Source organism: Triturus cristatus, chromosome 10 (assembly GCF_964204655.1).
Source record: "Triturus cristatus chromosome 10, aTriCri1.1, whole genome shotgun sequence".
NCBI classification, from domain to species: Eukaryota; Metazoa; Chordata; class Amphibia; order Caudata; family Salamandridae; genus Triturus; species Triturus cristatus.
Genome location: NC_140593.1, coordinates 924,402,367 through 924,420,635, shown reverse-complemented (window position 1 = coordinate 924,420,635; position 18,269 = coordinate 924,402,367). Strand labels below are relative to the sequence as shown.

General features: G+C 42.4%; 1 protein-coding gene across 1 annotated transcript in view; it reads left to right on the top strand.

The window, feature by feature from the left end:
• Positions 1-18,269, top strand: part of LOC146796261 (ficolin-2-like) — a 198,305-nt gene that overhangs the window by 98,580 nt on the left and 81,456 nt on the right. The window lies entirely within an intron of this gene.

The following is an 18,269-nucleotide window of genomic DNA, read 5'->3' as shown; positions in this document are numbered from 1 at the left end:
ATGGTTTAGTTATGCTGTTTACATTGTTCTACATTATAACCTCAAAGGAGAAGTATTTGGCAGCCACTAAGCCATCCAGATACATTTGTAACACATTTTGCAACTTTCTCAGCACCAGTTCCTTGAACCTCCAACTACATGCTAAATAATTCATATGTCATTGTTATTTGATTACCCTAATACTAACTGAAATTATAACTCTCAGAATGAATTTGAATTAAATTGAATTTAGAAAATTAATTCACCGCAGACTAACGATAATACATAGCCATACTCTTAATTAAGTTTCATTAGGTTCAAAATGTTTTTCAGGGTATCAGCTGTACAATATACTCAGTATTATTTTCGAATGCAATCTTAACATTGAAGTTAGTCAATCCAGCAGCAAACTGTGCCAAATTTAGCAATTAGGACTTTTGGCACTTTGACCCTTCATGCTATCAGTGGGCATTAAAAAAAAGCAAAGAAAAAAACACTACAGGTCGAGGGCGTGGAGAACCATAGAAGGTGATTTTACATCCTTTAGTGCTATAGTATTGACAGCCTACCAGCTCATTTTGCCTCAAAAATACCCTAACCGATCCATGATGAGTAGGGACAACCATCGAACAATACTCTCCTGCAAGACTCTACTCATCTACCTGGAGCACTCTATTTGAAATCACCATCAACTAACTTTATAGCACACATTCCAGATAGTCACACGTAGGTAAGGATGCCATATTGTCAAACAGTGGCGGCTCCTCTGCTAAGGCAGGGGAGCATCGTCCCACTGCTCTCTGCGAGCAGTTGAAAGGAAAACTAAAATGATAATATCCAGCGTTGTTATCATTTAGGTTTTTCAATTCCTGGTGCTGCCGCGCGGGGAGGGGCTGGACTGCCAGAGCACGGGCCACGAGGAGGAGTGATTGCTCCACTCTACAGTGTGCATAACTCTTTGGCCGGCAGTCTTGGGCCGACCATAACAGTCATGCGCAGTTTGCATGTTCTGCACCCAGGCTACATTATAGCCTGGGTGCAGAACATGCCCAGGTCCCCATTTCCCATTTTAGCGCTAAATAGCAGTGCTCAGACCAATCACAACGCTGCACTGCAGTGTTGTGATTGGCTAGGAGAGTCAGGAGCCTGGGTGTTTCCTGGTCCCTGCTTCCAAGGCGGAGGCGTGCAGACTGAGAGGTGGTGGCCAGCTGGGTGGCCGGCCTGAAGGTAAGTGTTTTTCTTTTGTTTACAACCCCCTCCTCCCCCGCCTCACCACCCCCGGTTAGTAGCTGCCTCAACTTTTGTCAAATCAGAGTAATACTCCCTATGTCCTCTGCTCTCTGAGACTCTCCTCTACATTCACCCAACTCTGGCCTGATTCACAAAGGTAAACTTGCACTTTTGTGTAAGTTTTACTCTTTTTCGTTATTCACAAACTACAATTTAATAGTAACTTTACGAATGTGGAGACTCTGTATTCAGGGGAGAGAACTTTACATATAAAAAGATAGTCAAGTCAAATTTGATTGTTTTAGTTAATTAAAACCATAACAACCTTTACAAAAAGGTATAAACACATTACATTTACAGACATGTTTGAAAATGAATCTTAAAGGATACATTCTTCAAGTCGTGCAATCATTTCTTAGAGGTCAAAAAAAAAATTGAAAGAAAAGAGGAATTGTTTACAACTTTATTAAATGTGTGCCAGCCATCCGCCACACTGTCTATGTCATCCCTGCATCCTAAAGTTTGTGGATGAGGTAACACTTTTGTGCATCCTTTCACTAGACATTCAACAGTGCAGGTAAAACTGTGTAAAAGAAACAGTTCCGCTCCAGGGGATAGAATCGAGGGGAAGTTTAAAGTGCAAGTTAGGGTGCATGTATGAATATAAATAAAAGTCATGCAGTAAAACAATGATTTAAAATGTAAGCTAGTCAACCATCAATAGTGTTCTTTCCTTCAGTCCCTTGATAACTTTCCAAAACCGCACATGGATTATTTGTGGCGGTCAAGCATCATTACTGTCTTTTTCTTGGCCTTTGCATGTTTTCTATCAGCATATGAAAAAATAAATACCAGATGACAAAACATTGAACTAAAGTTTGTGTTAGGCGACCTTCAATCATATTCTTTTCCTCAATCTTTTACAAGTTTTTCCATCTGTGCCCACGGGTTGTTCATGGGGATCAAACATCATCATTGCCCCTGTTTGCATAGTCCATTGCACGTTTTCCATCAGCAAGCAAGGGGTGCTATGGGCTATTCCCGACAAGCTATTTCCAAAACTTTTACAAATGTACAGTTTAGTAGTGGATTTCAAGGGTGGAAATTGGCTTTTAAGGCTCCTCTGCATGTACGTAACTGTAATTAAAACAGGTTTTTACGTGCTGTTGTCTGGGCCTTAAAAGTCCTGGACAGACACAGATCAGATGTATAAGGTCTTCTTTCTTATTATTATTGAAGAAAAAAGCCCTAGGCAACTAACGGTCTCTACAATATACGATGACCTAGTTAAACACAAGCATGATACTTGCAGACTCAGTGTGCAATCCAAATCAGTAAAAAGCATTTTATTAATATAAATTAATTTTAAAATGACCATTGTAGGTTCTTCAATTATCATCATCATCATTTAGTCTTTATTTCGATTTAAAATTACAAAAGACAATTAATTTAATCCAAGAGGTGAAATACATAAGCAAAAAAGGTAAACATATTTAAACATTAAAACGATATTATACAAGAAGTGCAATGGGTCCTCAATGATGAAATACATAAATATATAATAAATAGCTAAAAGCTGCTAAGATGAACCCAGGCTTAGCTGTCACCAGGGTATATACAAGTATTCACGATCCTGCATACAAGAACCAGGTAAGGTTCATTCTAAACTAATACAGCAATGTGCAAAATACAAAATGCATTTACCCCAGACCGGGGAGCGAAGGGAGAATTAACAATACCTCCTCTCGTTAGCACGTATCACCCACGACAAGCCTATGAACTTGGCAACAGTGATCACTGTGGACTCATTAGTAGATGGTTTTAGGATCCTAAGTGCTTCGCTACTCAACCTAGTGCCCATAATTGAACATAGGGGTTTCAGCCATCTGGTCCTAGGGATTTTATGTGCTGGGCATACAAACAAAATGTGTGCCAGCGATTCATTATGGCTGGGACAGAATGGGCATTTACTGCTAATCGAGGTATGCCATTTACTAACAAATGAATTGGTGGGAAGAGAACCCACCCTAAATTGGTGATAAAGTTTCCTATAGTTTGAAGAGGTAATAAGATCCCAGTAATCTTTGCACTCCGCTTCATGTTTATGCTCTAGAAAGTCTCTGGACAGTGAGGGTCTAGTTAAGGCGGAGAAACACTTCATAATAAGCGAATTCCAATACGCTGCCTTAAATTCACTCTTCGCTGGGAAGGGATTTCCGACGGGATTTACCCACAATCTACTCATTCCCATCTCGCAAAGAGTGATTTTTACTCACCTTAGCCACGGGATTTTACTCATACCGTCAGCCTCCCTAACTTCCAGAAGAGCCTGTGCGTAGTGGGGAAGCTCTGGAGTGACGCAGAGCCTTCTCCAGTAAGCCACTGGCCTAAAATGTGCCACATCCTCAATTGAATAGCAACCCAAATCTAGAAATAAGGGCAATAGCGATGTAAACTGGGGAAGACCGATTAATAACTTCAGAAATTTATTCTGGGCTGTTACTAGGGGAACTAGATTGGCAAAGCCCCACAATTCGGCCCCATACAAAATTGAGGCGCAGATTTTTGTAGTGTATATTTTTAATACTGGAGCAATTGGTTTGGTGTATGAAAAATGCTGCTCCTTCAGCAGGGCACCTGAGAGTTGGGCATGCTTGACAGTAAGTAAATCAATCTGAGGCTTCCAACTGAGTTTACTACCAATAGTTTCCCACAAATAGGCAAAATTCTGAGTCTGTTCCAAAATACATTCCTTCATTTTAACTCTACCCTTAATATTCTACTGTTTGTGTAGGACCATACATTTAGTTTTCTCCACATTCACTATAAGATCATGGTCCTGACAAAATTCCTCAAATCTGTCTAGGGCACACTGTAAGTCCTTTTGTGTCTTAGAGAGTATAAGGGTATCGTCTGCAAACATAAGCAACAGGATCTTCATACCTACTAGAGTTGGTGCATCAGTAGGGTAGTTCTGAAAATACTGTACTACCTTATTAATATATAGGGAGAAGAGGGTTGGTGCTAAAACGCACCCCTGACGAACCCCTTTCGCTATAGGGAACCTTTGAGTAACACTCCCTTGCATATCCCAACTTACCTGCGCGTAATTGGCGTCATGTAAAGTAACCAGGAAAGCAAAAACTTCTAGCGGCATGCCTAATTCCAAAAAGACTCTCCACATTTTAATTCAGGGGACAAGATCGAAAGCCAACTTAAGGTCGACAAAAGCTGCGTAGATAGTACCCCCCCTAAAATTACTATACGCCAAGTGCTGGTTCTTGAATGGAAGCCCGCCTGGAGTGGAGACAAGATGTCATATTCCTCAACCCAGGCCTTGATAAGGCTCAGAACCAACCTAGCTGAAACTTTCTGTATGCAATCAATAAGGCTTATTGGCCTATAGTTGCCTGGATTAGAGCGGTCCCCTTTCTTAAAGATAGGGAGAATTTCTGCTCCTGACCATGTGCCGGGCATAGGTGCTCCACTTGCTATAGCATTCACGAGGAGCTGTATGTAGGATGCCCAGTTAGATATATCGTGGAGGAACAGATCCGCGGGAATACAGTCAGGCCCTGGCGCCCTGCCTCTAGGCACTGAAAGTAATACTGTTTCCACCTATTTCTTAGTAAAATGCAGGGTGGATGTGGGAGGCGGCAAATCAAGTTTTACCTGTGCCTTATCCATAATTGCAAACTGGGCTTTAAAGTGAGATACTCACTGGTCTGGAGCTAAGTGGTTCACTGGCACCCTGCTTGGTTCGCCACTGCGCCACTTCACTAAGTGTCAAAAAGTGGCCATACTTCTCCCTGAGCATGCCTTAAGCATCTCAGCCCAGTGCTGTTTGTCCCAGTCCCTTTTAGCTTGATGTTGGGCCAGCTTGTACCCTGCCCTCTCCCTTTTTATATTACCCCTATTCTTCGACCTGATCTCCCTGGCTAAGATTCTATAGGCCGTTCGACAAGATTGGTTATACCAGACAGCCGCCTGAAAACCAGAATGTTTCTGAGGTTATTTAATTGTAGTAATAAAAAAGCTTTTAAGCTCATTAAACAATTCGCCGTGGACCTACACAACTTTTAAGTTAGTCTCTTCTTGGGTGGCACAGTTCTGAAGAGTAACTAATGCACTAGCCACCAATTTATTCACTTACTCTAGATGCTCTCCTTTTTTAATAACATTTGACCATTTAACTCTCCTAGTATCGTTAGTCAAAAGTGCCTCCAAGTGGCCATTACCAGGCACCTGACTAACAGCAAAAGAACTACCTATGGGATGCATGGAAAGCACTATAGGGTTGTGGTCGCTTTCAGTGCGCTCTCTAACCTCCATATCTATTAGGGAGGACCAAAATGCCTTATTAAGCAGGATGAAGTCAATGCGACTACTACGCAACCCGTTGTTATAAGTGTGTACACCCTGCTTATCGGAAGTGGTTCTCCCGTTAGCAGCCCTAACCCCCTGTTCCATGCAAAACACTTTTAATTGCAAAGCTGCCCCTGTCCATTTTTTAATTGGAGAAAGGTCCAAAGGTGGAATATCCCCATCCTCCTCTAAATTTAAATTAACATCGTTTTCATCAAGGGGTCCAAAGCAGCAATTAAAATCGCCAGCAATAATCAAATTGTTTCCGCCTCTATGTTCAGTTAAAAAGTTATCTAAGAGATCGACGATGGGAGAAGCCTTTCCCCCTTGCACAACCCTAGCATAAACATTAATAAGCAGCATGTCAGAAACATTTACCATCTGTAGCCTGATTGTTAAAATGTCCCCGATATCAATATACAATTCCTCCACCCTGTAGCATTCTGACTGTCTCACCCATGTTGTAAGTCCCCCCCTCGGTCTTCCCCTCTGACCCCTTGCGCTTTCTTAGGGAAATTTAGGTAGCCCTGTCGATATACATGGTCCATAGCCCAGGTTTCCTGGAAAATCAATATATCGTGGCCTTCAAAAAAAGTGGACCAATCTGCTGAGGAAGTTTTTGGTGTAAGCCCTGCTATATTCCAGGAAGCTAATTTAAATCCTATGGCAGGGTCTAAATTGTTTCTACTGCATGGAAAGTGCTGTTTGCTAAGCTCTTCTGTTACACCAGTAACCCCTACATGTGAGGAGATACTAATGAGCGATGGTCTACACTCCCCAGCCTCACCCAACATGTTAACAGCCAGGGCTCTCTCACTCCTATGAACAAAAAGCGGGGTTGGTATGGAACCTCCTAAATTGTTAATGCCTGTTACGCATTCACCCTCAACCAAATCATCACGTGGGGGTATGACTGAATTATTAATACAGGAATTTGGTCCAAGTCAATCTATATCCTCCAGATTAGAGAAAACTTCAAATCTATTACGTGTGGGAACCGCATAGTTAGAGGGGCCTGTTACCAGATCTGGGTCCCTTAGACCTACCCTTCCAGTTACATAGGCTACAAAGTTACGATAGAAGAAACCTAACGGCAGTATATTAATATCGTCCTTGCTTAGGTGACCAGACCTTGCCCTGTCTAAAGTAGTCTGGACTAGGCACAGGGACCCAAAGCTTAGGACCACGCAATCTCCTCTAAAGGCCTTCGGGATTTACCAACCCACAGGCTCGGGCCTTTAACGCTGCAGCGGGCCATTAACAGCCGGTATAGCCCACTACGGCGGGCTATAAGGCTATAGTGATGACCAGTGTTCATCAACACCAGGAGGAAGCACGGGTAAATTTGTTAATACAACCGTATATGGAGTAGCTTCTGGTGGAAGATGTAAAAATATACTGGTACTCACGGCCCCTCCTTGTGGCAACACGGAAGCATGGAGACCCACTAAGTCCCCTCTATATGATGTATTAGCAATGGGAGGTTGTAAGCCCATAGGGTTAGCCGTTGGAGCCCTTACTTCACTATTGGGGGGGCAACCATCTGCATTATTAGGTAGTCTAGTTTCAGTCATGCTTTCATGTCTAGGTTCATTGGATCCCACTAACACATCCTCACTCACTGGTTGGGGAATAGTGAATAGATACTGCTCAATTTTAGTCAGTCTTGTGTCTATACCTGACAGCATCAACAAAAGCGGATCTAACATGGCCTTAAGTTTTTCCTCAAGCCTTGTTAAGAGGACAGGCTCTAAATTGCTATGAGGCTGTGGATCTGTGGCCTTTATACTAATATCGCCGGTACCCGGGATAGCTGGAATCAAAACATCCTTTAGGCCACCCTCACTGCCCGAGGGTACCGCCTTTCGTTTCACCCTTTTCCAAGCCTGGTGCGTGGTTTTAGGCAATCCATGCGCTTTCCTTTTTTTATGAGTGGCTTCTCCACAAGGAACCAAAATGGACCTTTGCTGTCGGGTAAGTACCTTGGCAGGTGATACGGGCGGTGATGATAAGGTACTAGCTACCAGGGAAGACCCATTTAGCTGATGCACTGGAGAGATATGGCTCATCGTTGCGAGGGTACAGTTAGCTACTACTCCAGATTCTAATACAAGGACTGGAGGAGTTGAGATGACTTCAATAGGGAGTCTTTGGGGTTCTATTGAAAGTCTCCTTTCAGTCTGGTCAATCTCGTATATTAGCATGGACTCAGCCCGGGTCAGAAATGCATCCAACATGCCCACAACTCCTGGCCCCCCTCCCCCCTTGCGCTTAATCTTACTCATACTTTCGGGATGCCAACAAACAGGAGTAATATAAATGCAGGGTTGCACAAACAACTAAAAAGAGAGCTAACCAGTTTATGCAGTGACAGATGTAAATAAAATGGCTGAGCCCAGTCTCCTCCGGGCTCCTTCGGGCTCAGACGGTCCCGCCCTTGGCCCGGGCTTCGCCCGGCACGTCCCGCACTGCGGGGGTAGAGGCCGCGCTTTATGCGCCAAGATCATCCGGTGCCTCCCCTTCGTCAGAACACCTGTGATGACTCACGTTGCACCCTGGGCGTTGAAGTTTGACAGGGTGTCAACTGCAGGCAGCACCGAGGGCTGAAATTCCGCCAAAGTCAGGAACCCCTCCTGGGTAGGCATTAGCAGTAATTAAGAGATTATCACCAGAAACAGCATGGGCAAACACAGCAGGGACCCTTATCAATCCACTATTTTCCCCTCAATTCCTGAGAGAGCCACTCCGGTTCACAGTGCACCGCTCCAACGAAGTCGAAAAGGCTGAACGTCAGGCAGTGTCCTTACTCCTTACTCCTTACTCCTTACTCCTTGCTCTACTCCTCACTCCACACTCTTCCTCCAACACTGTTCTCGGACGGGCGCCCAACACGGGGGGAAGGAGGGTGAGACAAGGTGAGGTAGGGTGAGATAAGCAGTTTGGGCACCCGGACTGATGAGACTGAAGCGGTTGCTCAGACCCGCGAGCCTACCGCCGGCCGCCTCCGCATATGCAACCGGTTCCTGTCCTGCCGTTCGTTTTTGCCTCCCAGCTTGACCTAGCCTGACCCCTCAGCGTCTCTGAGGCAGCCCGCAGCCTGTGGCCCCCACACTCCTCGGGCTACTGGCTATAGCTGTTAAAGGCTGCAACTCCCGGGGTCAATTTGTGTCGTCTTTCCTCCGCCGCTGCTCCGCCGCAGCACCACCGCTTGCTAGCTTGCCAAGTGCTCCCGATCACGTGACGATCACCTGACGGGTCACCAACTCATTCTTTTCAATCATCACATTTTCCCTGCCCTAGGAACCTATATTAGTAGCAGGTGGTCCTTGTTTTTTACTTCTTTTTTATCATTGCAGTGCCTGCATACTGTCGGACCATTGTATTTCCATGGTGGAATGGTCGTTAACGCTGGGATGTTAATCATACGTAAAGACAGGAATCTATGTTTTATGCATGCTGGGAAAGGAATTGGCATGTACGGGGTGGCAGACAGATTGGTGTAGTACTTTATTACCATCCATGCATGTGAACGGGTGCTGAATTTATTTTTGTCCTCCAGCAAGGAGATCATTGTTGTAGTTCTATTTGTTGCCCTTATGAAGGTATTCTACGTCACACCTGATGCCCATAATTCCGTGAGACTTAATTGTTTGATGTAAGTATGCAAGTAGTTATGGTATTCCGATGATTGATTATGTGGAAGTGTTGACCATAAGACTTGATTGAGGGCATCTTGGGAATGGCTGATTTCATACCAATGCCCTTCTGAAGGTATTGTATGTCACACCTGATGTCCAAAGTTCTGTGATACCTAATTGCTTGATGGAAGTATGGAACTACTTATGGTATTCCGATGATTGATTATGTTGAACTATTGACCATAAGACTTGATTTAGGGGATCTTGTGTATGGCTGATTTTGTACTAATTGTTTGCTGCTGCCACTCTTCTGGCTAGGTATTGTTTAATGAGGCCAAATTCTAGGCAGATTTGTGTGGGAGAGGAATTCTGTGGTAAATTGAATACTCGCCTAAATGTGTTAATTTGCATCTTGTGCAGTTTTTCCATATCCCGTCCTTTTATCGCCACGCCTGCATAAGCAATTGTTGGCATTAGCTTAGATTTGATTATAGTTAAGAGCAGCAGAGTTTCTCACCCTGACTCCAGGGACTTTGCAGTCGTCAAGTTACTATTAAATCATAGTTTATGAATACCAAAAAGAGTAAACTTACACAAAAGTGTACGTTTACCTTTGTGAATCAAACCCTCAGTATCTATTTCAGAGAGTAATTTCTTGCAAGATTCCATCAATGTTACTTTCCTTGCCTAAAGTGACCCTCTTTTCCTGGTCCCAAAGGTCACTAATATCACAATTACAACTTTCGCTACCGCTCATCAAGCATATCATTATGCCAGGTGGACAATGGAGGACAACTGTTGACTTCAGCAATTATTGATTCTGGGTGGATGAATAAGCCCATACGCCAAGTTCATTGTGTGACCCTCAGAGCACAGCTAGTTGCTTTGTTCACCTCAGCCACAACCCTTTCCAATAATATGTGTCAGTACTGAGCATTCCTATAACACATGTAGGAAATCTGCCTCCACAGCTTTGCAGAAATGACATCGCCTGGAGTGGGAACCAAAAAAGCTGTCACAGATGACCAGAAGGTAATTTTTACAGGTGGAGAAACATAAATTGAATAAGTGTGAATCGATCTTCTTCTAGTTTTTCCACAGTCTCTTGGACTACCTATTTTTATTGTATGCTAAAGGGATGTATTGGAGATCTCCAGGAGTATCCCATATGGATTTGGAATCAATTTCTAACCCGAGCCTAGAGAAAACGGCATGGCCAGTAGTTTTAGCAACCTTTAGTTCAATCATACCTGAGTTGTGGCAACTCGCCTCAGTTGCCTAAAGGCTACAAACTGCCTACCAGAATACCATAGTCAGTCCTGTTGCGTAAATGTGTAAACTCAGCTGAATGATACAAATTCACAAGCACCTTAAGGGTGCACCCTGACTAAACATCAACATTCACAGTCATTGTGACTGTAGCAAATTTGGTCAAATGCCAAATGGGTAATTTGGGTGCATACGGCAACAGAGTTTTGGTTCTCATCATGTAACAATTCCAACAGCAACACACCACTGTTAACAGTCTGGGGATAGGAGTCTTGGGGCATTCTATCCAGCAGTATGTTGTAATTGTGCCACAGGGTATTCAGCTCATAATCTGGAGTCCCTAATCTGCTATCTGTCAGGAGAAAACAAATCTTCTGAGCAGAGAAGGTCCATGGAATGCTATTTTTAGTGATCAGACATGGCAAGTGGTAGATTACAGATCCTGTTGTTAAACACCAACGGCATATTGAATAAAAAGAAATACGGTGCACTTATTAGATGAGCTTCCTCACTAGATCCCCATGTTCTTTTTCTGCAGGAAACCCATCTTAAATCTAATTTCCCCAATTTATATATCCCCCAAACATTTTCTACAGCTTTTTTTGCCTCTGCTGGGGTAGCAATGAGAGGGGTCGCAATTTATTTTTCTAGTAAAATAGATTGGGAATTTTTCCAGGTTCATAGAGACACTCTCGGGAGATGGATTCAGGTAATAACTGCAGTTAAGGGTTTAAGGTTAAATTTTATAAATTATTATGGTCCAATTATTGATAATGTAGTACCCCTGAATCAGATTTATGAAATGTTGACTCCCCCGGTCAAATTATTCTAGGGGGAGACTTCAACTACATTTTAGATATTAGGAAGGATACTACTAACAAAAATAAAAAACAACTAAAACCAAACACTAAAAAAATAATGAGAGCTATATGAGAGGAATTTTCGCTGGTAGATCCTTGGCGACAACTCCACCAAGATGTAGAATTCTTTACTTGTTATTCTCACCGGTTTCACTCAGCCTCCCGGTTAGATTATTTCTTAACATCTAGGTTGTTACAAGTCTCAAATGCATGGATCAGTGCTAATCCTTTTTCAGATCATGCATTTGTAGGGATATCCCTAGTCTTAGGGCAGAGGGCTAGGGAACGACCTAGATGGCAGATGGATCGTCTTCTCCTACAAAACGCAGAATGGGTTTCAGGGTTTAGAGAATGGATCTCGCGATATTTTCTGGTCAATGATAATACTGCTGCCCCTTTTGCTATTTGGGGGGGTTCAAGGCCGCAGCTCGGGGCCAAATAATAGCAGTGAGGGCCGGTCAGTCCAAAACTCGGAGACTGAAAATAGAGGACCTACAGAATAAGGTTAATCAAGAATATGCCTTAATGATCCAGCATCGGGCTAACCACTATAATGAAGCTAGCTCGGAATTAAGGGAATTTTTTATCTTGGAGGAAATTTGTAATTCTAAAATCTTCCAACAAAACATTTACGAGGAGAGCCAGCTGATTGGAAAGTTATTAGCTAACTCCACGAGAAAAAAAACAGAATCCTCCTTGATTGTCTCACTTAGGGATCCGGTTTCTGATCATGTTATAGTAGACAGGGATAATATTGCCCGGATCTTTCTTCAACATTATGGGCAGCTCTATTCAACAGAATATCCTACTAGTAATGAACAAATTCAGGTGTATCTTTCAGATATAGATATTCCCAGGCTTTCTGAGAATAAAATTAGAGAATTGGATGAGGATATAGGGGAGGAGGAAATAATAAAAGCAATTAAATCAATGGCTGGGGGTAAGGCTTCTGGCCCGGACGGTTTCCCATTGGAATTTTATAAGGTTTTTATGAAAGAATTGGTATCCCCATTAAAGAGACTTTTTAATAATATTAGAAAGGGTGGAATAGTAGCAAGCGAGTTTAAAGAATCTATTATAATATCATTTGTAAAAAAAGTAAAAAACCCGGAAGATGTCAATTCGTTTAGACCAATAAGCCTACTCAACTCTGATTACAAGATCCTGATGAAGTTGTGGGCCCTGCGTTTTCTTCCAGTGGCTCAAGAAGTAATTCACAGGGATCAAACAGGATTTATTGCAGGTCGATCAATGGCTATGAACACGCAATTCCTAATACATGCTTTAGAATTTTTTAGCACTAACAAAATCCCTGCGGCAGTTATAACGGTCGACACAGAAAAAGCCTTTGATTTGGTGAATTGGCAAACATTATTTCTTACTCTAGAGCATTTTGGCGTCCCACAACAAGTAATTAATATGCATCGAAATATCTATCAGAGTGCGAGTGCTAAGGTGGTCATTAATCAAGAACAGATAGGAGAAGTGGCAATAAAATGGGGAACGAGGCAAGGATGCCCGCTTTCCCTTTTACTTTTCACTTTTTTTATCGAACCTTTGGTTTTAAAAATTCGAAATGATGCTGCTATTACTCCTCCAATACCTGCGATGTCCAAAGTCAAGCTATTTGCTGATGATATTATTTTATACTTAGCTCCGGAGAAAGAGAATTTAGATCGAGCTTTTTATGAATTCTCTCAGTTCCAACAGATTGGTGGTTATAAGATAAATGAAAAAAAAACTGAGCTGCTCGCTCTTAATTCGGATCCCAACTTGTTTCCTATTAATCTCAGGGCTCAAGCCAGGAAATTAGATCCAATAAGACATTTGGGCATATATGTCACGAAGCAGTACCATAAATTATTTGAATTGAACTACCTGAGGACTAAGCAGAAGATAAAAACCTTATTAGAACAATGGTCTGTGCTCCCTCTTACTATCATTGGGAGAGTCTCTATGATCAAGATGTCTATCCTTCCTCTTTTAACATTTTTATTTTTAAATGTCCCCATTCGTATTAACCAATTATATCTCAATGAATTGGACACTTTGTTTAGGGAATTTATATGGGGCAAAAAAGCCCCCAGAGCAAAATTAGCTATAGTGCAATTACCCATTACCCAAGGGGGTCTAGCGCTCCCGCAGGTACGGACATATTATGAGGCTGCTTTGTTACATTTTTTGGTCGATATTTTATACTATAAGCGTAACTGTGATAGTTTGTTTTTAGACAAAATGATCTTAGAAGCAGGAGCTCAATCTTCCTTTTTTCTAAAAACATCTAAATTACCGAAAAAGACCCGCTACAAGTCTCTTCGAGAATTATCGTCTAGGCTTCAGGCAGTATTTAAGAAAACAAGCTCTTCTGGTTTTCAATATGTTACATTAAGGGAGTGTAATACTATCGGCCTATACCTTCAATCTAGACATATTGATATATGGGAAGAATGTGGCTTTTTTCAATTCAAGCACTTTATTGTCCAAAATAGAGTTCTGTCCTGGCAAGAAATTAGCATAAGAGCAGAAGGTCATAGAAAACCCACGTTTCTCGAATACTTACGGCTAGTCCACTTTACATCCAATACGGCGGGCATGTTAAATACTCCACACAAAATTATGATAGATTTATATGCTTCTAATTTTTTTGGGTTGGGTAAGTGGTACTCTATACTGAGGAATCAAGCCCAGGATAAAGTTATATTAAATCAATTGGAGAAAATAGTGCGAGAAACGGGCTGCAGATTTAGTTTCCAGGAGTGGGAGAAAATCTGTCTCTAAGGTTATAGGTCCTTACGTGCTGCTTACTTTAAAAGAATGTCCTTGTTATCAAGGTGGTTTGCCTATTGGACACCGTCCATACTACAGAAAAAATTCCCCGATTGTGTGAATAGTTGTTTTCGGTGTCATCAGGAGGACGAAGGTGGTTGGCATCATATTTTTTACTCCTGTCCATTATTGGACCAGTTTTGGGGAGAAATTTTTAGCGATATGGGCACTGCCTTGGGATTGTGTTTTTCTCCTCAAGTTGAAACTACATTGTTTGGGGGTGTGAGGGACGAAGCTATTCTATCCAATGGTGATAAAGCATTTGTAGCAATCTCCTGTATGGTGGCTCGTTCCCTGATATTTCAAAATTGGAAATCGAAGGAGATACCAAACCATTTAACGTGGTTTAATAAAATGAAAAGGATTTGTAGATTTGAAGAGGCCTATGCTAGGAGAGGCGGGGGAATAATGAAATTTAACAGAAATTGGAAGGGGTTTAGGAAATTGCTTATTTTCAAGGACAGCTGCGGATCTATTGTCGCTCGTTGATTCTTAGAATTTTAACGGGGTATATTGATTTAGGATGATTGGGAATTGTATAGATCTGTATGTTTCGATAGATTGATTGGGTTAGTGCGCCTTTATTTGTTTAATCATGATTTAGTAAGTTGCGGAGGGTGCGATGGAGGGAAAAAGGTTTTTATTTCCTGAAGGTGAATTTACAATGCTATTTATTGCTTGCTATTTGCACATGCACGTTAGTTGCTCTACTCTTTGCACTTTATGACTCAAGTACTGTACTCTCTTGACATAATTATTTGCTGATATCATATTTCCACTTTATGTGGAATTAATTCTCGTGTGCGATGTTCGTTGTATTGTATTCTATCAAGGCAATGATTTGTTGGTATTGCATTTGCACTTTATTTGGGGGTTTCTTCTTAAAAATAATTGTAGTTGAAGACATGAGTAGCATTTCTTTCTTGTGCAAGAGCAAATATTTATTCATATATATACTTGCCATGGAGTTGTTTTATTCTCCACTACATTGTAATACCGCTTCATTGAATGATAAAATGGAATGAAATGCCCACGGCATCGATCTAAGGAATTATCTTGCATTTTCCATTGTAAGTCTTCTTGTTTACTTATATTCAGCTATCATTCAGATGTAATGCTTGAAACCTTGTACATTGCACCTTTTTTTTCTCTGCTCAATAAAAAAAAATTAAAAAAAAAAAAAGAGAAAACAAATCTTCTGGAAGGAACCCTGTCTTGTTCCATCTCTCCGCCACAAGAGTGAAAAGACTGAGGCAGCAATAGAGAGAGGTTTGCAAAGGAGCATGGCAGACGGGAGGAATATCAACCGTTCAGAGAGTGCTATGTTTCCCTCATTCAAAAATGGAAGACACCTTCCAAACAATACTTAAATACAGATCGCCCCTTTTACTTTATAGTTGTCACTAGCTATAACACAACTGCATGTGTAATTTAAATAATTATTTTAAACATAACCTTAATAGTAATCCTAATTCTAAACCTTGATTATGTACATTTTTTTGAATTTACTATCATGCTTTAACACAAAACACACTGAAAAAAATAAAATGTGAGGGATGGAATGCTTGAATTTATCTCAACATCTGACAATTGCTGAGGCCGCATCCTAATTCATATTTTTTGCCCACCATGCCACCTCAGTTTGGATCCCGTAATATGCAAATCTGTCTTGACCCTGCAGCTCTTGGGATAGTCCAGCCTGAACTGTCAGTCTAGGTCCTCTCTGAACAAAATACAAACAACCCAGGACTGGTTTCACCCTTATTAGGGCTCACCAGCCAGGTATTGCTTGGTTCCAGTGGCATTGTGAGCACAGGATCCACGTCTGGGCATACCAGTCACACTTCGGGCAACAAGAAAAAAGACGATCAATAGAATGCTTGAATTAATCTCGGTCACTGGCAAATGCTTCAAAGCACATCCCAATCTATTGTTTTTCACCCACCATGCCACCTCAAGTGGTACCCAGCCATATGCAAATCAGTCATGGCCCTTCTCAAATGGGAACAGGGGTAGTAGGCACCTAGCTTGTTTTGGTGATGAGTTTTGTGTTTGGGCCCAAGGAAAAACTCTAGTGATCAACTCTGTTGGGCGAGTGTCAGCTTAAAAAACACCATTTGCTCTTCAGATGGCAGGGTTCGGGCAGCCTCATCACTTCGTGCTGTCCGAGGGCCATGCCATACTCATCATGTCAAGCAGTGTACCCCACCAGCAGAGGACAGGCATGGCCCTCACCACCAATTAACTGAGATAAAAGAAGAGGTACTATGAATACTGGGGAAATCAGGACCTGAATCATGACTAGAACTAGGGAATACCAGTTTCCAACATACTGGACTACAACTTGGTCTGCAGTCACCCTCATACACTCCTTTATAATAAGCCCCTCAAAGGGAGGACGCAAAGGGGGGATACACAGAGACTTGAGCTACAGCACAGACAGTAATATAGGATATTGTCTCACAAGAGCAGCATAGACTGCCTCACCAGTACTTAAGGAATGGCATTAGGAATACTCGGCATAACTTGTGGTGTGTGGAACAATATGAACAGTATTTCTTTGTCTGTGATTTAAGGGTAAATACTTTTTTTTTCTAAAGAACAGATGTTGACATATAATTAACATGTATTGGTTGTTTATGGAATTCTGAGTCCCTAATCCCACACAACCTCTGCCTTGAACTGCTCACTTTGCTAACCTAAACCCTTTAAGGGGCATATTTACAAAGAATTGGCATAGGGCAAGTCATTTTGCTGTGCAGCCCTACTCCAATTTGAAAGGGCAGGAATTCACCGTATTTACAAGATACAAGGCAATTCTGTCCTTTCAGCTGGTGTACAATTAGCAGTCATGTGCCAATGCAGGAACCCTTGCACCATGGTACAAGGGAGTATGTGTTGTTGGATTGATTGTTTAGTGTGTGTTCACATGAGATAGGCAGCTCAATTGAATTGGGAATATATATAATCTTTAAAGGAAATCCTTTATGTTGAGTAATCATGCTCATTTTATATACTCATGTAAACATACGTGTATACTCCAGTACCTGCAATCAGATGTCTGGTATATTACTTTCTCTGTGGCGACTAGAAACACATCCGAATCACCAGCCGTTCAAATTAAGCCTTCATTTTGGCTTTCAGGCCCCCACACACTTCAGCAAACAGCAATCTCCCTCAGTCTTAGCTTGAGACATGATGCATGGAGCCCAATCATTCAAGACAGAGTCACCTCACACTCAATCAACCAATCAGGTTTGGTAAAGCACAACTACTCACCCGTGAGGGTCTCAAGGCGCTGGGGGGGAGGGGTGGGCGGCTCAGTTGAGTCCTGGGTCACACTAAAATACCTCTAAGAGGTCTAGGCGTAGTTGTATAAGTGTATTCAGATCTCTGACTGTATTCAACATTGAGAGTTGACGTGGATGGCTTGCACAATAAAGTCACTGTGGCAGGGAATTGTTATTATTTTTATATTATTTTACCGTACCCACCTGAACATGAGTACAGCTCGTAAACATGGAACTCGTCAGAAATATTGAATAATCAAAGTGCATCTTGAATTACCCAGGGCGCGCATGCACACACACCTTTTTCCTTAAACAGGAGCACACACACACAACTAAAATAAAATAAAGAATATTTGAGCTTCTGTTAGATACCACTTCAGGATGACTTCTGTTACAAAACGGCACTCGAGATCCGCACTGCAACATAAAACCCCCTTAAAAATGTGATACTGTACACTAAATCGCATTGCACAATATCTGCTTTTCTGCCCCCCACTCCTTTCTCCTTTCCCCCCTTCTCCTGGGGGGGCTTGCCCTAGGGAGGAGTCCCCCCTTGGGTCGCGGGTGTCCCGCATCACGTCTGGTGCGTGAGGTGGTGTGAGGGGTACATAGGTATCCCCCGCCCCTCCTCGGCCTCTTTTTCGCACCGGACGTACCGCGGACACCACGCTTCCACCACGCTCTCGCCACGCTGTTCTCTCCGTGGTGAGTGCATGTTGCATGACTGAGCACCCCAGCTGGGGTTGCAGTATGGCGGGGCGGCCCAGCCTAGGCTGGTTGGCTGCCGGGGGCTCGGGGGGTAGCTGTCTTTT